Consider the following 22,730-nt stretch of genomic DNA (forward strand, 5'->3'; position numbering starts at 1 on the left):
GTCTGCCTCATTCAACAAGCAGGAAAATGGTTCTCTTCGTCCCTCGCCCTTGGTACCGATGTTGTTACCGACATAACTAATAGGCTATCCTCTGACATGCCTTGCTTACATGATCGTGTAAGACGTCATCGCCCTTCCTACTTTTAACCCACATGGTGGGTCCATAACCCATAGTTCCACAGGATCGAAACCTGACTCACCTATACACCCTATTGTCAAAGTTATTCCTCGCGCTTGACTTCGTATGTAATTCACGAGCCACCTTCCGTGTGATCATCAATGCTGATATTAAACACAATACTTATTCACATTGCTTTGAACCCCTTTCACGCCCTATTTTGGGCATCGAACGATTGCCTGCCCGCTCAAAACTTCCCATGGTACCTCCTTACTTTGCTCTCGATATTTTCTTAAGTTTCAATTCAAGAGTTACTTCTGCCACCTTCCTCGATGTTATCGACCAGATAGTCGACCTTGCAGAGTTCTGTTCTCCCGGAATGCTCACCCCTTATTCTTTTGTAAGTACGATGGAGTTCCCGAAGAAATGATGCCGACTTCATCATGATGACCTGAAGCAGAGAATGAAGACATCAATGTATTGGACCGACCACCTCGAGAAGAGCAAGCCAGAATGAGAAGACCCGCTAGATTCGTTACCAAACCTTCCCCCCTTTCACTACCTCTTAAATCTTGGGACGAGATTTCTTGTAGTGGAGGAGAATTGTGACGCCCGGGTAATTAAGCTACAGTAACCCCCTCGTAATGATGCCATGTCACCTCGGTTACTATTGATAATCTCGCGTTAGTTCAAAACCAATTCAAAATTAAAAGAAAACAAAAAAAATTCAAACTTTAAAACTAAAATGTTCCAATTATGCCAAATAATGCATAGGTAATTGCGGTGAGGAAACCTCGCTTTTATAAAATGTTTAAATACTCTAATGTGAATAAAAAGGTAGCAAAAACAATTATTTAAATGCCTTAAAATAATAAACAATTACAAACTATTTTACTTCACATGCCAAGTTAATTGTGGCAGTGTCATAATTATTAATATTATTTTAGGTATAACTTTTGTGTTTTGTAAAACTATAGTTAAACAAAACAAAAGATAAAAGTAACACAACCAGAAGAAAAGCAAAAGAAGAAAAGGTGCAAGCCTTTTCCCCCCTCCTGTGGGCCAAGTGGCTAGCAACTTCCACCGGCCGGCCCACCCACGATGACCCCCTTCTCTTTTCATAGAGGGGGTCGTGGGCATGAGCGATGCCCGCCATGGCACCGGCCGATGCCGTGGCGGCCATTCGGCGGCTACTCCGGCGCCCCCAACTACTTAAGCCTCACCGGCGCCTCCCCATGAAACCCTAGCCCATTTTCCCCTTCCCCTCGCACCGCCCCCCTTCTCTACAACTCGCGCAACCGCAACCGTCGACCATGACATCGCTGTCCCCGCACCGTGAAGCTTTGTGTGGGAGCTGCGCAGTCGTCTGCTGCCTCGACTACGCCCACCGTACGGATCGACTTCATATACCTCCTTCTACCGCCGGCGATCATCGCCAAGTCCCATTACCCCTGCGCTACTAACCTTTCATCGGGCCGTTGTGTGCCTTCTCGGTGAGCACCCACTCGAAACCCCTCTCCTCTGGGCTTGTTTCGTTGTTTCCTGCTGCTACTACCATCGCCACCGTAGCTCGTTGCTACCGTTACAATTGTTGTCGCCACGCTCGTCATCGCTGACACGACCGATGCTCCGGCACACCCGTGTGCTCCCCCGATCGCGACTAGATGTGCCCAGTCACACCCGCGCCCGCTAGGCCCGCTGCTTGTCCGTGCCGACCCTCACCCTCCCACTCTCCGCGCTGCTCGACTGCAACTGCTGTCGCTCCTGCTCTGTGTGCTCTGCTCTGCTGCTGCTTCTTGCCTGCTGCCGCTGTTTGTAACTGGTGCTGGCTGTTGCTGCTGCCGCGACCATCGCTCGCCTCTCCTGACGCAGCCACAGCCGGCCGGCCTCGCCGCCCGCAGCCGCTGCTGCCACACTGCCGTTGTTGCTCGCTGCCTACAGCTGCTGCTCTGCGTGTGTTGCTGCTGCTACAGTAACATTCAGTTACTATAGCGCTAGCTAGCTTTTTTGATTCTACGATGAGTAACCCTCTCGACAACCCCTAAACTCTGGCAAAACAATTGTTAACAGGACTAAAAAATATGGGAAGGTAGTATACTTGACAAACTCCATTTTATCCCCTGGACCAAGTACATTTGATGCATGGTTTAAGTCCTATGAAAATCACAAAAATGCTATCTTCTGATAACAGAAAACAGATTTAACCTCTAGCATTGTGTGTTGTGTGATTTGTGTGTATGCAGCGTGGTGTGTGTGAGTGTGTGCGGCCGGCCCAAACTAGTTAGCTATAATTTAATTAGCTAGATTAGTCCTAGGATTAATTCTGTTGTTTAGTTAGTATCAGTTTAGTGCTAGATTAGCCTAATAGCCTATGACACGTGGCCTCATCCTAATCTAGACACTAGTTTAATTTAGATGCCTATGACATGTGGGCCATATCTCACCTTTTGACCAGTCAAAGTAAAATGGTTGACCAGCCCCTCGGGTCCCACTTTCATACACATAGGCTAGGGTAACATTAGGTAACAAATGCACATTTTGCCTTCAATTCGATTTAAACAATTTCAAAAAATTCAGAAAATGAATTAAAACTTCAAAAATTAATATAAAATAATCCGTAACTCGGATGAAAATACTTTGTACATGAAAGTTGCTCAAAACAACGAGACAAATCGAAATACGCAGCCCGTTCGTCCGCCACACATCCCTAGCATAGAGAACACACAACTTTCCCCTTCGGTCCGGTTGTCCGAAAACGCCGAACACCGGGAATATTTACCCGAATGTTTCTCCCCTTCGCCGGTATCACCTATCCCCGTGATAGGTTACCCCTAGCACAACATATTGCCGCGTATTGCTTTGTGTAACATTTGATTGCTCTGTTATTTATTGTGTTCCCCCTCCGTTACTTCTTTCCCGTAAACCCCGAGACCGCTGCCGATGTCCGTGTATTCGACTACATCGACGATGACCCTTCCTTCTTGCCAGAGCAACCAGGCAAGCCCCCCTTTATCACCAGATATCGCCTATTCTTGTCTCTACTGCTTGCATTAGAGTAGTGTAGCATGTTACTGCTTTCCGTTAATCCTATCTTGATGCATAACCTGTCTTTGCTACTACTGTTGTTACCTTTACCTGCAATCCTAAATGCTTAGTACAGGATGCTAGTATTCCATCAGTGGCCCTACATTCTTGTCCGTCAGCCATGCTATACTACTGGGCCGTGATCACTTTGGGAGGTGATCATGGGTACATATATATATATACTGTTACATACTTATGTTACTGTCCGAAAATGGGGGCTGAAGGGGCAGGTGGTTCCATCCAGGTAGTGATGGTCCTGGGTTCCCGACAACCCCCTGATGGTTACTTTGTGGTGGAGCGATAGGGAAGGTTGAGACCACCTAGGCGAGAGGTGGGCCTGGCCCTGGTCGGCGTCCGCGGTTACTTCTAAATAACACGCTTAACGAGATCTAGGTATTTGATCTGAGTCTGGCCACTGGCCTATACGCACTAACCAAGTGCGCGGGAACAGTTATGGGCACTCGACGTCGTGGTATCAGCCGAAGCCTTCGTGACGTCAGTGACTGAGCGACGCGCGCCGGATTGGACTGGAACACCTGCTCTTGTATCTGTTTCCAGCCGCCCACGCAACGTGCATGTGTGAAATGGGCGATGGGCCAAGACCCCTGCACCATAGGATTTAGACAGGTGTGTTGACCTCTCTATTGTGCCTAGGTAGGGCTGCGATGTGTTGGTCTTCCGAAGGCGGCACGACCCAGGAAAGTGTGTCTGTCCAAAGGGGATCGAGCGTGTTGGGAAATGTGGTGCACCACTGCAGGGAAATTTCTCTATTCGGATAGCCGTGTCCCTCGGTAAAAGGATGACCCGGAGTTGTACCTTGACCTTATGACAACTAGAACAAGATACTTAATAAAACACACCCTTCCAAGTGCCAGATACAACCTGGTGATCTCTCTCTAACAGGGCGACGAGGAGAGGATCGCCGGGTAGGATTATGCTATTCGATGATACTTGGTGAACTTACCATCTATTCTCTTCTATTGCTTCAAGATGGAGGCTGCCAGAAGCGTAGTCTTCGATAGGACTAGCTATCCCCTCTTATTCTCGAATTCTGTAGTTCAGTCCACAGATACTACCCATTTCATTGATACCAATGCATATTTATTGTAGATCCTTGCTTGCGAGTACTTTGGATGAGTACTCATGGTTGCTTTCTTTAACGCCCGGGATGTAACTTGCCATATTTGTACTCCGACTATTGCCATTTTAGGCCTTAAGTTACGAGATCCCTTCGTGGTTGGGTTTTTGTCTTCGTTTTGCATTTTGTTCATGTCATGCATTTCATATCATGTTCATCTTGTTGCATCATGGCCTCATCATGTGCATCTTCATCTTGTAGATGTTGCATTGTGGCATGTTCTATGTGGATCCAAGCATCATCTTTCCCCCTTCACTCATCACCACCTCTCCTCCTCTTTTTCTTTCTTTTGCAAGTGCACCTCTACCATCCTCCATTAATGCTCATCTTTTCCCAACTATTCTAGCACCATGCTTTGAACCCCCCTGCAAAATTTCACCTCTGTTAGAATTGTTTTGGTTGGGTTAAAAAATGCATCAAGTTTGAATTTTAATTCAAACTTGGAATTTGTTTTCTACCTTTGAAAATTACCAAAGCAATTTTAGTAAATGCTACACAAACTCAGGATCATGGGGATATTTTTATATTTCTCTAACTCCTCCCCAATCCCCCTGACCTTTTCCTTTTGTTTTTTTGTCTGAAGTAAATGAAAAAGGAAAAGAAGCAAAGTAGCAGCAGCAGCACCCAACTGGGCCTTGGCCACCCAGGCCGACCCAGCTAGCCCCGCGCCAGCGAGCCCAGCATGCCAGCGAGCCCGCTCGATCACCCACTCTCTGCCTATTCTCACCCGCGTGCGCCCGCACCCCAGCTAGCCTCTCTCCACGTGGCCAAGCCGGCCCTATTCGACAGCGTCTCTGGCTACACCCCTCACCCACCTTTCTTCCTCCTCGGTCCCCCCTTGCGAGCACGCACATGGCCACGGCAGAGAGCGTCCCCGCTCCAAACCCTCGAACTGGCCCTCCTTTTACCCTCTCTCCATTTGCACTAGCGTATAGGGTTTCCCCTCTTCCCTCTCGCCGCCGCCAGGTGAGAGAGCCTCCAGATTCACCGTGCCACCCACGTTCCGAGCGCGCGAGCTCATTGTCGGCGTGATCTTCGACCACCTCCATCCCGGCGATCGTTTCCGTCTTCCTCCCCGACGTCGTCTACATCCCCGACGTCCACTACTTCACTGCGGGATGCCAAGACGGAGTCGACTCCTTCCTCTTCTTCCCAGCGGTACCCGTAGGTGTTCGATCGCCGCTGTGCTTGTCTCCGTCCACCACCCGTCCAACCGAGCGCACTATCGTGCTCGTGGTAAGCACCTGTACAGCCCCGTGCCATTCGCCCCCTCTTTTGCATGCTATAGCTAGCCCCGCGCCGTCCGCCCGAGTCGCGGCCGTCGGACCTCGTCTCCGGTGAGTGCTCCGTCCCCCGCTGCACGTCTACGTGTGTCCGTCGTGCTTGCCGCTTATAGTAGTGTCGATCCGCGCCCTTAGCCGCTCATGTAGCTATCTGCCTCGCCGCGTGCGTCCACGCCGTCACCGCCTCTGTAGCTTGTCGCCGGCATCGACTCCGTCATTGTCCAGTGCGGCTAGTGGCACCCGGGGACGCGTGATTCCCCTGCGACCCTGTTGCACCCCTGCGCCGCTCCGCTAGGCCACCGGAGCAACTCCGGCGTGGCCTCCGCCGCGGTCGATCGCCGCCGACCCCTCTCCTCTGTTTTCCCCTGCTCTCCCGCGCTTGCGTCACCATCTATGGGCCACGAGTCGGACCCACTGGTAAGCGAGACAGAGGCCAGGTCCCACCTGTCAGCCTCACTCCCACACGCGCACCCACGGGCCCACATGTCAACCCCTCGCCCCTATTTTTAAACCCAATCGGGCAGCTTGCCTATTTTGGATCTGTCCAGATCGGGCCTTTTCCTTATCTGGCAAGTCCAAATCGGGACATGGCCATTTTGGGTATTTTCCCTTTTCTGCTTATTTCCTTTTTAGGCAGTTAGGCATTTTTAGCATTTGTGGGGATTTTTCTACAGGAACCCCAATATATTATATATGTTTTTGGGGTAGAAAAATCCCACCAATCCAGTGGTAGCTTTGGTTTTTGCATTGGAGCAAGTTCATGATCATGGCATTTTACATCATGAGGTTGTTTTGTCATTTTTGTGTGATTTATTTCAATCATTCTATGTAAGTGTTTGTCACATGGTTAGCTTCATTTACTTGCCTACTACATGCTAGTATTTATGCCATGTCTATTTGTGCACTATGATGAGTGAAACAAGCATGCCAAGATGCCTTCTTAATGCTGTTTATGCCATGCTCAGTTTTCTGCTAAGTCTGAATCTGTTAACGAAACTTGCTATGTTTACATGGATTCCACCATATCTTCTTTGCCTTTTTGGCTCTTGATCAGTAAGGGACTTTTGTTCCATTCATGCCATGCCTTGTATTGCTATGATGAGTTCCTGTAGCATGTTGTTTGCTTGCTCTAAACATTGCTTCCTGATGTTAATTCCTGACATGTTAGTATTTTCACTAAGTCTCTGAAACTGATATCTTTTGCACCTTCGCCATGCTTGTTTGAACCTGCTCTTGTGTGATTTAGCCGTAACTCCGTGTTCATCTTTTGTCAAGCATCTTGAGTAGATCACTGCCATGTGCTTTGTTGCTATGTTGGAGCGCAGTAGCTTAGTTTCTTGTTGCATTCTAGAAGGCACCGTGCTGTTAATCGCAGAATTGAGCCATTCTTGTTTTGCTTTCCATTTGCAAACCGTGCATCCGATTCCGGTGATCTTTATATCGATTTCGACCAAAATCATCTCATCTTTCCAGCGGCACACTTGGTTTTCCAAGTTGATGCCTGGTTCAATCTTTCCCTTCCAGAGCACGCATATGCATTGCATATCACAACCCGCATGTCATGCCATGTTTTGCATCATGTTGCTTGCACATTGCACCGTGATTGATTGTTGGTCCTTTGCTTGTGTTCCTTCTTTGGGTAGAGCCGGGAGACGAGTACATGTACATGATAGAGGAACCCGTTGAGTACACTAACGAGGATCAAGCTTTCGTCAACTCAAATTTTGCAGGCAAGATGACCATACCCTCGAAATCACTTCTACCTTTGCTTGATAGTTGTTCGCTCTATTGCTATGCCGTGATACCTACCACTTGATTTATCATGCCTCCTGAGGGAGTCCTGGATTAGGGGGTGTTCGGATAGCTGAACTATACCTTCAGCCGGACTCCTGGACTATGAAGATACAAGATTGAAGACTCCGTCCTGTGTCCGGAAGGGACTTTCCTTGGCATGGAAGGCAAGCTTGGCAATACGGATGTTCAGATCTCCTACCATTGTAACCGACTCTATGTAACCCAAACCCTCTCCGGTGTCTATATAAACCGGAGGGTTTTAGTCCATAGGATAACATACACATCAACAATCATACCATAGGCTAGCTTCTAGGGTTTAGCCTCTCTTATCTCGTGGTAGATCTACTCTTGTACTACCCATATCATCAATATTAATCAAGCAGGACGTAGGGTTTTACCTCCATCGAGAGGGCCCGAACCTAGGTAAAACTTCGTGTCCCTTGCCTCCTGTTACCATCCGGCCTAGACGCACAGTTCGGGACCCCCTACCCGAGATCCGCCGGTTTTGACACCGACACCTCCCATATTGCCATGTCAAGCCTCTAACCCACCTTTCCTAGCAAACCATTGTTTGGCTATGTTACCACTTTGCTCAGCCCCTCTTATAGCGTTGCTAGTTGCAGGTGAAGATGGAGTTTATTCCTTGTTGGAACTTGGTTATTGTTGGGATATCATTATTATATCTTGTTTACTTTAATGCATCTATATACTTGGTAGAGGGTGGAAGGCTCGGCCTTATGCCTGGTGTTTTGTTCCACTCTTTCCGCCCAAGTTTCCGTCATACCGGTGTTATGTTCCTTGATTTTTGCGTTCCTTACGCGGTTGGGTGTTATGGGAACCCCTTGACAGTTCGCTTTGAATAAAACTCCTCCAGCAAGGCCCAACCTTGGTTTTACCATTTGCCTAACTACCACCATATACCTTCCCTTGGCTTCTGCAGACTCAAGGGTCATCTTTATTTTAACCCCCCCGGGGCCAGTGCTCCTCTGAGTGTTGGTCCGAACCGAGCCGCCTGCGGGGCCACCTCGGGGAATCTTGAGGTTTGGTTTTACTTGTAGCCTGTCTCATCCGGTGTTGCCCTAAGAACGAGATACGTGCGACTCCTATCGGTATTTGTCGGCACATCAGGTGGCTTTGCTAGTCTTTTTTTACCATTGTCGAAATGTCTTGTAACCGGGATTCTGAGACTGATCGAGTCATCCCGCTAGAAGGAATATCCTTCGTTGACCATGAGAGCTTGTGATGGGATAAGTTGGGACACCCCTCCAGGGTTTTGAACTTTTGAAATCCGTGCCTGCTGAGGGAGTCCTGGATTAAGGGGTCTCCGGACAGCTGGACTATATCCTTTGGCTGAACTGTTGGACAGTGAAAATACGAGATTGAAGACTTTGTCTCATCTCTGGATGGGACTCTACTTGGCGTGGAAGGCAAGCTAGGCAATACGGATATCCGTATCTCCTACTTTGTAACCGACCTTGTGTAACCCTAGCCCCCTTCGGTGTCTATATAAACCGGATGCTTTTAGTCCGTAGGACAACAGACAATCATACCATAGGCTAGCTTCTAGGGTTTAGCCTCTCTGATCTCGTGGTAGACCTACTCTTGTAATACTCATATCATCAAGAAAAATCAAGTAGGACGTAGGGTTTTACCTCTGTCAAGAGGGCCCGAACCTGGGTAAAACATCATGTCCCCTGCCTCCTGTTACCATCCGCCTTAGACGCATAGTTCGGGACCCCCTACCCGAGATCCGCCGGTTTTGACACCGACATTGGTGCTTTCATTGAGAGTTCCACTGTGTCGTCACCATAAGGCTAGTTGGCTCCTTCGATCATCGCTAGCGATGTGGTCCAGGGTGAGGCTTTCCTCCCCGGACAGATCTTCATATTCGGCGGATTTGCACTGCGGGCCAATTCGCTTGGCCATCTAGAGGAGATTGAGAGCTACACCCCTGGCCATCAGGTCAGATTTGGAAACTTGAACTACACGGCCGACATCCGCGGAGACTTGATCTTCGACGGATTCGAGCCCATGTCGGACGCGCCGTACAGTCTTGACGAGCATGACGTACCTCTGTAGTCGGATAATATTCGGGAGATCGCATCCGCAGCTACTCCGTCCATCAATCCGGAGCAGGCCGCGCCATCCGAGAGCGGAGGGATGGACCCCGCCATGAAGGCCGCACTCTTAGTGGTGATAGAGCCGGATACTGACTTCACCCCTTACGAGAGCCGTGTCGCCAAACCACTGGATTCATCTACGGCTAGGGACTCCGAGCCGCTCATATCCGTGCCCGTCGAGTCCGACGGGACACCGATCATGGAGTTTACCTCCGCGGACATCTTTCAGCACTCACCCTTCGGGGATGTGCTCAATTCATTAAGGTCTCTCTCCTTGTCTGGAGAACCTTGGCCGAACTATGTCCGGCTAGAATGGGATGCGGGCGACGAGGAAATTTGCTGCCCACCCAGCACCCACTTACTAGCCACTGTCGACGACTTAACCGACATGCTCGACTTCGGCTACAAAGACTTCGACGGTATGGACGACGAAGCTAGAGACGAACAGGATCCACCACCCTGAGGGCACTGGACCGCCACCTCATCATATGATATATACATGGTGAACACCCCCAAAGAAGCCAATGGCGATGAGAAGATAGAGGATGGCCCCTCCAAGAAGCAACCAGAGCACCGATGTCAGCGGCGCCGCTCTAAGCCCCTCCATAGCAAGAACAGCGATAATAATAGTCCACGCAACTCTGGAAGAGATGACAACCTCACCACCCCGGTGACAGAAAACGATCAAGATGCAAACTGCAAACATAGTGCGGATCCGTCATCCGAACACGATGACGCCAAAGATAAGCCTCATCAATCCCCGACTAGGGAAGAAAGCAGTCCGGACGAAGATGCACCCATCATCCCGGAAACACACTTGGAGCAAGAGAACCTCCGCAGAAGGCTTACTGCCATAGCGAGAAGCCTGAAGAAACAGAAGCAAAGGCTCAAGGTCGCACAAGATACACTCAACAGCAAGTGGAACAAAGTAACAAAGTATGGTGGAAGTTACCATCCAAAAAGCTACCCAAAGCGCAAGCTATTACCGGAATTCGACGACGAGGCCTTAGAGCCCATACAGCCGAAAAGCGATACGACCAACCGGCCGGATCCACCACCCTGTGAACGCGATAGAGCGGCTAACAAAGTCATGCATAAGTCAACACACGAGAACTTGCGTCAAAAATCCGGCGCGACCAGATCTATCTACGGATCTAGGAAGCGCGCTACGGTACACAACCAACACCGAATACTACAACCGTCCGAACACCATGGCCCATCCCAATACGGGGGTGCTGCACAGCCCTTATGTTTCACTGATGAGGTGCTAGATCATGAATTCCCAGAGGGATTCAAACCGATGAACATAGAGGCGTACGACGGAACCACAGACCCTGGAGTCTGGATAGAGGACTTCATCCTCCACATCCATATGGCTCGTGGATACGATCTCCATGCCATTAAAAACTTGCCCCTCAAGCTTAAAGGGCCAGCTAGACACTGGCTGAAAAGCCTCCCTGAAAACTCAATTGGAAGTTGGGAGGAGCTCGAGGACGCCTTCCAGGCTAATTTTCAAGGGACTTATGTCCGACCTGCGGATGCAGACGATTTAAGTCATATAATCCAAGAGTCCGGAGAGTCCGCCCGAAAGCTTTGGAACAGGTTCCTCACTAAGAAGAACCAAATTGTCGACTGTCCGGATGCCGAAGCCTTAGCAGCTTTCAAACACAGCGTCCGAGACGAATGGCTCGCCAGACACCTCGGTCAAGAAAAACCGAGAACAATGGCAGCCTTAACAAGCCTCATGACCCGCTTCTGTGTGGGTGAGGACAGCTGGTTGGCCTGTAGCAGCACCAGCGACCCAAGCACATCCGAAGTCAGGGATGGCAATGGTAAACCACGACGCAACAAAAACAAGCGTCGAAATAAAGAAGGTAGCCCAGATAACACGGCGGTAAACGCCGGGTTCAGGGGCTCTCAACCAAGTCAGCGGAAAAGCCCTTCAAGGGCAGCAGAGAAGGACAATCTAGCCTAAACAAAATTCTTGACAAACTCTGTCAGATTCATGGCACCCCAAACAAACCTGCAAATCATACCCATAGAGAATGTTGGGTCTTCAAGCAGGCCGGTAAGCTAAACGCCGAACACAAAGGGGAAGAGACACCAAGCGAAGACGAGGATGAACCTCGCCAGCAAAGCGCCGGAGGACAAAAAAAGTTCCCACCAGAGGTTAAAACAGTAAACATGATCCAGGTGACAAAGGGGAGAAGCAATCACGCTCCCCGATGCACACATGCCATAAAGCCCGTCACCCCTAGGCTCAACCCCTGGTTGGCCTGCCCAATCACTTTTGATCGTAGGGATCACAATACAAATATCCAGCATGAAGGACTGATGGCCTTGGTGTTAGACCCAATAATAAACGGGTACCATTTCACAAGGGTCCTAATGGACGACGGCAGTGATCTATATCTGATATATCAGGACATAGTCCACAAAATGGGGATAGACCCGACACAAATAAGCCGCAGTAATACTACCTTCAAGGGAGTAATACCAGGCCAAGAGGCCCACTGCATGGGCTCTCTACTACTAGAGGTGGTATTCGGTTCTCCCGATAACTTTCGAAGTGAAACGTTAACTTTTCACATCGCTCCATTCCGAAGTGATTTTCAAGCACTACTCGGAAGGGCGGCTTTCACTCGTTTTAACGCAATACCGCATTATGCTTTTCTCATGCTCAAGATGCCCGATCCACGAGGCGTCATTACAGTTAGTGGAAATACCAACCGTTCTTCACGTACGAAAGAGGACACGGCGGCTTTAACAGCCGCACACTAGACGGCCTCACCAACCAAAAAAATGGCAGGTCGTCAAGACCACAGACACGGTTAGACGAGTCCGACGTCCCATCATAAATGCATGAGATTGGTTTTCGAACCCTCATAACATGATACCAGGGGCTTCCCACGTGTAATCAGGGCCAGCCCAGCTCAACTAGGCTTCTCTGGAATTCTGATAACTCATTCTTCCTTTCGGCATGGCAACTTTCACCTAAGTTCTTTCTTTTTGCAGGTTACAATCATGCTACACCCGTCCAAGACATGGTACAACGGAGACACAAGCGCAAACGTGCAGCAGGGACCCACCCAAAGGTTTCTTTTTAGATTCAGGCCTTGCGTAAACCTTTTTTACTGTCTCTTGTTGACCACATCCTCCGGATACTCCACACAACCGAGAAGGATACCGGCGTTATTGGCATGTGGCCACGCTAGGATTTTGCATGTACCCGGATACATGGGGTTTCTTATAAAGGGCATTGTTTAGCCCGGTATATGTTATAAAGACCAAACACCTTAGGGAGTGTTCGGCGTCGCGAGTTGGGCTCTATATGCATCAGCTCCGAATCATGTCTTTGGTCAAATGTTGGGTTTGCCCGGCTCTCACATTTTGGTACCTTACGTTCCGTTATATCGGCTAAGGTAGCACTGGCAGAACTACTGCGATTGTGCCCTGGTTCATCCAGATGAGCACCTCAGTAGAGAAAGCCAAAAACTGACTGTCATGATATAGCGAGAGGCTGGTCAACCACTCGTTGACTAATCGGAATCTTCGGGATTCCTCTGCATTAACGAAGGGCCGTTTCCCAGTCATGTACGTATGTGCACCGTATTCGGACGAGCGCAGATGTACTAGGGGCTATATAGTAGCCCCATTGTCAAACTCCTATGGCTAAGTGAAAGTGTTAAAGCAATATAGTCCGATTGCCTCATTCGCTACGCTATCACCTCCTTAATGGACCAAGACGTTGGATCAAGTGTGGATATGCATCTTTTGCGAACACCCCCACATTATATGCGTGGGGGCGGAAGCCGACGACTGCAAACTTTCAGGTTATATACATAGTATATAAACGGCCGCACAGGAGGCATCATAGTACTTTCGGGCAAAAGTATAAATACAACATTGATTAATTCAAAAAAACATTGTTTGTACAATGGGACTACATGTCACTGGAAAAATATATTCCTCGAGCACTGAGCCTCTATCGAACGAGCACCTTCAAGGACTTCCTCAAAGTAGTGCTCGGCAGCAACTCGTCCGATGGCCGAACCCTGTGCCGCAACAGTGGTGGCCTCCATATCCGCCCAGTATGTTTTGACACGGGCAAAGGCCATCCACGCACCTTCTATGCACGCTGATCTCTTTACAGCATCGACGCGTGGCAAAGCTTCAAGGAATTGTTGCACTAAGCTAAAATAGCTACTCGGCCTTGGCCCTCCTGGCCACAGGTGATCCACAACGGACCTCATGGCAAGTCCAGACAACCTATGGAGCTCGGCCCAACTGGTCAATCGCTCATTCAGCAGCAGCGGACGGACTGGAGCGTCAAACTGTGACCAAAACAGCTTTTCCACTTTGGGACCTTTCTGATCCTTGAAATACTCGGCTCCGTCAGCAGCACTTGCAGCCAAATCCATGTACGCGTCCGCAGAACTCCATAGTCGGTCCAGAGGAGCATATTTCGGATCTCCAAACTTAGTCCGCAACAAGAAGGGCTTCCCAGACACGATATCCGCAGCTTGATTCAGCTCCTCCTTCGTCGCTCAAATTTTGGAGCGGGCTTCCTTGGCAGCCACCCAAGCCTTCTCCAGGTCCGTCGCCTTCGCCCGGTTTTCTTCTTCAAGAAGCCGGTAATGGTCAGGAGCATCTTTTAACTCTACGACCATCTTGGCTATTTTTTCCTTGCTCTCGCAATGCACGTTATGTTCGGCCCTTAACTCTTCGGCCGCCTTTAAAGCGGCCGCATTGCTACTCCTTGCTTGCTCCTTGGCTCGGGCAAGCTCCGCCCGAAGGGTCTCCATGGTGGTAGCTCCGTCTGCAGTCACAACATGTTAATGATGTTGGCATCATGCTGCTCTTATTATGTGACGATCACCAGAAATATCACTCACCCTGTGCCTCGTCAAGCCGCTTGTTGACAAGCACGATGTCGGCATCTGCCTAGTTTCCGCTTTAGTTCGGCAAAACCATCAATCCGGGTCACCACCGGAGCTTCAACTACCTGCACATAAAGGCGATCTGCTTATTACCTGGGACTATGATCCGCTGTTTGCCGCCGTTCCCGACGACAACCAGAGTCTCAGGGGCTACTATCTGCATTGGCATACCTAACGTATGTGGTGCTGTTAAACGCATATATTGTTTCATGTACCTCGAAGCCTTTCAGCAGACTCATAAAAGCTTCATGCAAACCGCTTTCAGCGGATGAAATCCTTTCAATTACCATACACATTAGTGTAAGATGCGCTTCCAAGACGACAGCTTGCCCCAGAAGATCCTTCAGCGCGTCTGACCGCACACTATACGGACCCTTGTTGCCACTTCCCTCAGGAGCCGGATACTGGGGATGCCGGGCAGCCAAAGGGTTATCCTCTGGCCCTAGTGGATCCAGAGATACCCTTTGTGACGACACTTCAAGGTCGCCCGCTTCTTGAGTTGGGGCTTCCGGGGGAGGCGTTTCGCTCTCCATCATCTCCGGAAGAAGATCCCTCAAAGATGAACTCTGTCGAGAAGGGCTGCGATCCGGACTACAATTTATATGCATCGATTATTGTCTTCGGAAGTAAGATAGGATATCTTCACTACTAAATACTTCTTGATTGCTTACAGCTTGGTAGAGGGCTGATCCCCGCGCGGGCATTGTGCGGCCAGAATACCCTCCAAGGCAGGACCCTCTGGCGGAGATTTCTTCTCCCATTTGGAAACCTTAGTTTCCGGATATTCAGAGGTAGTCCTCTTCCTTCCCCGGGGAGAAAGAATGTCAGATTCTTCCCCTAGGTTATCCTCCCTCACGGAGGCGCTCATTCCCTCGATTAGAATAGATAGCGATGGAGGCCCGCTTTCGCCCTCTTTATTCCCCCTTCATCTTCCTTTGAGGGCACTAGACAAGAGGCTGGCTCGAGCATCTTTTCCAGCACCGGATTGTCCAACCCCTCAGGAAGGGGAGCCGAACACCGGATCAGCTTCGCCTTTGTTATCCGGTCCTGGTCAAAGAGCGATTCTTCAGAATGATGTCATGATAAATAAAAGGACAGTGTGTTCGGCCATGGGATTGCTTACTTGGGCAGCGGGGCGGTTGGAGCTTAGGCCCACGTCCTCGGTGGTGTCTGGACACTTTATTTGGGGTCCGAAGAACGATTTGTACATCTCCTCGTGCGTCATGCCGAGGAAATGTTGAATAGCGCGCGGTCCTTCCGGGTTGAATTCCCACATACGGAGGGGTCGGCGTTTGGAAGGCTGGACCCGACGAACCAGCATAACTTGCATTGCCATAACCAGACTAAAATCTCCCTTGAAGAGATCTCGGATACGGCTCTGCAGTATTGGCACGTCCTTGGCTGGACCCCAGCTCAGCCCCCTGCTAATCCATGACATCAGTTGTGGTGGGGGGCCCGAGCGAAAGACGGGGGCAGCTACCGATTTGGCACTTCAGGGAGCTGTGATGTAAAATCACTCCCGCTACCACAATCAGGACACCTCTGGAAAGGAACCCTTTAGCCATGGAGCGTCAGCAATTTTGCTTATTAAAGCACCTCCGCATGCTGCGTGCTGCCCCTCGACCATCTTCGGCTTCACATCGAAGGTCTTGATCCACAGGCCGAAGTGAGGGGCAATGCGAAGGAAGGCCTCACATACAACGATAAAAGACGAGATGTGAAGAAAATAATCCGGGGCTAGATCATGAAAATCCAGCCCATAATAGAACATAAGACCCCTAACAAAGGGATCCAGAGCGAGGCCTAGTCCTCGGAGGAAGTGGGAGACGAAGATGACGCTCTCATTGGATTCGGGAGTAGGGACGACCTGCCCTCGGGTGGGCAGCCTATGCGAAATTTCGGCGGTCAGATATCTGGCCTCCCTCAACTTCTTGATGTCGTCCTCTGTGACGGAGGAAGGAATCCACCGGCCTTAAAGGCTGGATCCAAACATGATTGAAGGTCCGAAGCGCCTGACCTAAGCTTTGGGTGTTAGAACTCGAGGCGGGGGAAGGATTTGATTGAGCTCGGGAGGGGAAAAAGAAAAAGCCTTGTCCCTTTATAAAGAGGTTGAATATCAGGCGTCCCCGTCATGGCCGTTTGAGACTTACCTAAGATCTAGGAGTCATACCAACAGGCAAGGTTGGGTTACCCATGTTTGTATTGATGAGAATCCTGTGATAAGGGGAACACGATCTCTGCTTTGACAAGACGTGTCAAGAAACCGCCTCGCGTTATGTGCGGGGCTGGTTAAAGAAAAACGGTTCAAATAATGACCGGGTCGTGGCATGATGTCACGCTGTCAAAACGTGTCAGCAGATTAGATTTATGGAACTATTATTCTCTCTATGGTGGTGTGTGAAACTTATTTTGCAGGGTCAGACACTATCCTTGTATTCAAACTCTTCTATGGTGTATTCAGAGGAGGAACCCGCCTTGCAATGCCGAAGACAACACTGCGCACCGGACTAATTGTCATTGAAGCCTGGTTCAGGGGCTACTAAGGGAGTCCTAGATTAAGGGGTCTCCGGACAGCCGGACTATATCCTTTGGCCGGCCTGTTGGACTGTGAAGATACGAGATTGAAGACTTCGTCCCGTGTCCGGATGGGACTCTACTTGGCGTGGAAGGCAAGCTAGGCAATACAGATATGTGTATCTCCTCCTTTGTAACTGACCTTGTGTAACCCTAGCCCCCTCCGGTGTCTATATAAATCGGAGGGTTTTAGTCCGTAGGACAACAAACAATCATACCATAGGGTAGCTTCTAGGGTTTAGCCTCTCTGATCTCGTGGTAGATCTACTCTTGTAATACTCATATCAGCAAGAACAATCAAGCAGGACATAGGGTTTTACCTCTGTCAAGAGGGACCGAACCTGGGTAAAACATCATGTCCCCTACCTCCTGTTACCATCCGCCTTAGACGCACAGTTCGGGACCCCCTACCCGAGATCCGCCGGTATTGACACCGACACCCGCGGTTATGGGCAGATGGGAATCTGTTAATGTTCGGTTGTAGAGAACTTGACACTTAATCTAATTAAAATGAATCAACCGCATGTGTGGCCGTGATGGTCTCTTTTCGGCGGAGTCCGGGAAGAGAACACGGTCTCGTGTTATGCTTGAACGTAAGTAGCCTCAGGATCACTTCTTGATCATTATTAGCTTCTCGACCATGCTTTGCTTCTCTTCTTGATCTCTTTTGCGTAAGTTAGCCACCATATATGCTAGTGCTTGCTGCAGCTCCACCTCACTACCCTTTCCTACCTTTAAGCTTAAATAATCTTGATCGCGAGGGTGTGAGACTGCTGAGTCCCCGTGGCTCACAGTTACTTCCAAAACAGATGCAGGTGCCGATGATGCTAGTGCAGGGGACGCTACCGAACTCAAGTGGGAGTTCGACGAGGATTTGGGCCGTTACTATGTGTCTCTTCCGGATGATCAGTAGAGGAGCCCAGTTGGGTCGATCGGGGATCTAGCATTTGGGGTTGTCTTTATTTATGTTGGTTCCGTAGTCGGACCATGATTGTATTCTGGATGATGTATGCTATATTTATGTATTGTGTGAAGTGGCGATTGTAAGCCAACTCTTTATCCCTTTCTTATTCAGTACATGGGATGTGTAAAGATCACCCCTCTTGCGACATGCCTACCATGTAGTTATGCTTCTAAGTCGTGCTCCAACACGTGGGAGATATAACCGCATCGTGGGTGTTACAAGTTGGTAATCAGAGCCTTCCCCGACTTAGGAGCCCCCTGCTTGATCGAATCGCTGACGTTGTTAAGTCTAGAAAAATGTTTTAAGTCTTATAGGATTATATATATCGGAGAGTAGGATTCTTTTTACTCCTCAGTCCCTTTGTCACTCTGGTGATGCATCCTGACATAGAGTTTTGACTCTTCTCTCCTCAAATTTCATGATTTTTTTAGGATCACGTGGGTATCTTGGAATCATTCTGATGGTTTTGTGACGAGAACATTGTTCTTGGTGCCTCCTGACATTTAGGGGTTGTGGCAGTGTCCCGGGGAGTTGACCTCTGAGGTGTTGTCGTCACAATTTTAGTGTTGCAATTCTGGAATACCTGAGTTCGCCGACATCGAAAATCTCCTTTATGCAGTTGTTGGTGAGATAACCTCGACGCCACCCAATACTGGGGCGGGAGTTCGGGAGTATTGCCATAACTCGTATAACGGATGCTTTTCGAAGGTTGAGGTAAATGATTTCCGAAGGTTTCTTGGTTATGTGTTGAAGGATGGATACAACTGGATGTAGGATTTGCTAGTTTTGGGTGAGATATTATGCTTCCCCTGTATCCCCAACACCTGATTGCATAACCAGAAAGTTTCGGGAGTTTTATAGGTGGCAATTCATGTAGCTCTAGTATTTCTTCCCGCAGATATTTGGTTTGTGATTGGGTAATCCTTACCAATTATTTGTTCATATCCGTACCTTGTTGATTTATTCATCTACCTGTTGTCTAAGTGGCTTCTCAACTTATAGAAGTGTGATGATTTACTTTGGAATTCATTCGTTCATTCTTGTTTGAATATTAAGGCTATATGTTGCAATTTCGATCCATTGATTTTGCTTGAATATATGTCTTTCAAGATGCTAACGGATGTCAACCTCTTTAGGATGGCTCCTCCAACGCGTCAGCATCCGGAACCTCTGCCACCACCTGCACCTCCGGAGGCATGGCAAGCTATCATGGCCGCCACCAACGCCAACACTCAGATGCTTTTGCAACTCTTGCAAGAGCGCAACCAAGGAAATCAAGGCCAAGGCAACAATCAAGCTCAGTTTGCTACCCTCAATTAGTTCCTCGCAAACCAGCTGAAGTCCTTCAGTAACTGTATCGAGTCCACAGACGCCGACGACTGGCTCGTGGATATCTGCAAACATTTTGAGTGTAGCAATGTAAGGCCTGAGGATTTTGTCAAGTTTGCTTCATTCCAACTCAAAGACCAAGCTGCTGAGTGGTATCAACAATACAAAGATTCCAGAGGAGGTCGTCTGATTACCTGGGATGATTTCCACCGAGACTTCAAAGCTCACCACATTCCACAAAGTGTTGCTGAGAGTAAGCGCGAGGAGTTCCGCAAGCTCAAGCAAGGCAGCATGTCTGTTTACCAATACAACATCATGTTTTAGAGGCTCGCTCGCTTTGCTAAACAAGACGTCCCTGATGAGAAGAGCATGATTTATCAATTCAGAGATGGCCTCAGAGAAGATCTGCAATTAGCTCTCGTGCTTTTTGAGCCGACCAAGTATGATGAATTCTATAACATGGCACTAAAGCAAGAGGCCGCTCAGCTCATGTGCGATGCTTCTAAGAAGAGAGTCAGGGATGCAACTCAATCGTCTTCTTCATATCAAGCGGCAGCTAAGCAACAGAAGTTCTGTTTGCCTCCTCCTCCTCCATTTCGTCAGTCTTACCAGCAGAAGAGTAAAGGTGGCAATGGATCTTCCCACCCACCCAACCCAGGCTATCAGAACAAAGCTCCGTCTCATACTCCAAGGCCAAGCGCTCCTTATCACCGTCCGCTCTCAGAGGTTACTTGTAACAAGTGTCAGTAGAAAGGGAACCATGGGAACAAATGCTTCAACCAAAGGCGCCTTCCGCCTCCTCCTCCTGTGAGATCTGCCAGCACTGCAATGGTCAAGCATAATCCCAAGCACGCCAAGGTCAACATGATGAACACAGCTCAGGCAGAGGATTCTTCAGAAGTGATGATGGGTAACCTTCCAGTTAACTCCATTCCTGCTAAAGTCTTATTTGATACTGGTGCATCGCATTCTTTCATGTCATTCCCATTTGCATCGGAGCACAACTTTGACACTAAGGCATTATCTAAAGCATTGAAAGTTGTTTCTCCAGCTAAGCGTTTGAGATCTACCATGATGGTTCCGAATGTCGGTATCGAAATGGGCGACTATAGATTTCTAGCTTCTCCAATTGTTCTTGGCGACTCTGATATTGATCTAATTCTCGGCATGGACTGGCTTTCTAAGCACAAGGCTATGCTTGATTGTGCTGCTAGAGAAATTCAATTGACACACTCTTCTGAGGAAGTGATCATCTATGCCGCTCGTGATGAAACCATTCGGCTGTTTTCTCTCAATGAGAAGGGCGAGTTGAATGCCACCTCTCAGATTCCAGTCATTTGTGAATATCAAGATGCCTTTCCAGAAGAGCTTCCAGGAATGCCTCCTCACCGGCCAGTTGAATTCGTTATCGATCTTAAGCCTGGCACGGAACCTGTTTGCAAACGTCCTTACAAGCTTGGACCAAAGGAATTGAAGGAGTTGAAGAAACAGCTCGATGAACAAGAGCATCTGGGTCTGATCAGACCGACTTCATCTCCATGGGGTTGTGGTGTTCTTTTTTCCAGAAGAAGGATGGCACGGACCAACTTTGTGTCGACTACCGCCCATTGAACAAGAAAACAATAAAGAACAAGTACCCACTTCCCAACATCAATGAGCTTTTCGAGAAATTTAAGGGCGCTCAAGTCTTCTCCAAGCTTGACCTCCATATGGGTTATCATCAGATTCACATTCCTGAACAAGATATCCCGAAGACAGCATTCAAAACAAGCTATGGTTCTTATGAATATACTGTCATGTCTTTCGGCCTTGTCAATGCTGCTCCAACGTTCTCTCGCATGATGAACTTCATCTTCAACCCTTACACAAATGATTTCGTCTTGGTTTATCTCGATGATATTTTGGTCTTTTCCAAGAACAAGGAGGATCATGCCAAGCATTTGAGATTGGTACTCGAAAAACTCAGAGAACATCAATTCTATGTGAAGTTTTCAAAGTGTGAGTTTTGGCTCGATGAGGTTCTCTACCTTGGCCATATCATATCTGCCAAGGGCATAGCTGTTAATCCTGAGAAGGTGTCTGCAATTATGAATTGGGAACCGCCTCAGAATGTCAAGCAGCTCCGCAGCTTTCTTGGGCTTGCAAGCTATTGTCGAAGATTCATTGAGAATTTCTCTAAGATTGCAAAGCCGCTTTCCAACCTCCTCCAGAAGAACGTCAAGTATGTCTGGACACCTGAATGTGATGTGGCTTTGAACACCCTGAAAGAGAAGTTAGTCACAGCTCCTGTCTTGACTCCTCCTGATGAATCCAAACCATTTGAAGTTTTCTGTGATGCTTCACTGCAAGGTCTCGGTGCTGTCTTAATGCAAGAGAAGAAAGTTGTGGCCTATACCTCTCGCCAGTTGAAGCCCAACGAAAAGAACTACCCCACTCATGACCTCGAGTTGGCGGCAGTTGTCCATGCTCTCTTAACATGGAGACATCTCTTGTTGGGAAGGAAAGTGGACATCTTCACTGATCATAAAGAGCCTCAAGTACATCTTCAATCAGCCCAACCTCAATCTCAGGCAGACTCGTTGGGTCGAAATGATTCAAGAATACAATCCGAGTATTGAATATACTCCAGGAAAGGCCAATGTCATTGCAGATGCTTTGAGCAGGAAGGCTTACCGCAACTGCTTAATTCTCAAGCCCTTCCAGCCGGACCTTTGTGAAGCTTTCCGCAAACTTAATCTCCAAGTTGTTCCTGAAGGCTTTCTTGCCAACCTCCAAGTCTCTCCTACTTTGGAAGATTAGATTCATGACACACAACTTCTTGATGCCATGGTGAAGAAGGTGAAAATGGGATTTCCAAGAGCCAACCCAAATACAAGTGCTATTGCCTTGATGACAAAGATACTCTATTCTTCGAGGATCGAATTGTGGTTCCTAAAGGCAATCTAAGGAAAGTCATTATGAATGAGGCGCACAATTCCCTTCTATCCATTGATCCTGGAAGTACAAAGATGTACCATGACCTCAAGAAGTCGTATTGGTGGACTCGAATGAAGCGAGAAATTGCTCAGTTCGTGAATGATTGTGATGTCTGCAGAAGAGTGAAAGCAGAACACCAACGGCCAGATGGTCTCCTCGAACCTCTCGCTATTCTAGAATGGAAGTTTGACCATATTGAGATGGACTTCGTGACTGTATTTCGCAAGTCCAAGTGTGGCAATGATGCTATCTTTGTTGTCATCGACAAGCTTACTAAAGTGGCTCATTTTCTTCCTATCAAAGAATCTATCACAGCAGCTCAGTTGGCAGAGCTATACTCCTCCAGGATTGTCTCCTTGCATGACATTCCACAGTTTATATCTTCGGATCGTGGAAGCATCTTTACTTCT

The sequence above is a fragment of the Triticum aestivum genome, chromosome 6A (assembly GCF_018294505.1).
Source record: "Triticum aestivum cultivar Chinese Spring chromosome 6A, IWGSC CS RefSeq v2.1, whole genome shotgun sequence".
NCBI classification, from domain to species: domain Eukaryota; kingdom Viridiplantae; phylum Streptophyta; class Magnoliopsida; order Poales; family Poaceae; genus Triticum; species Triticum aestivum.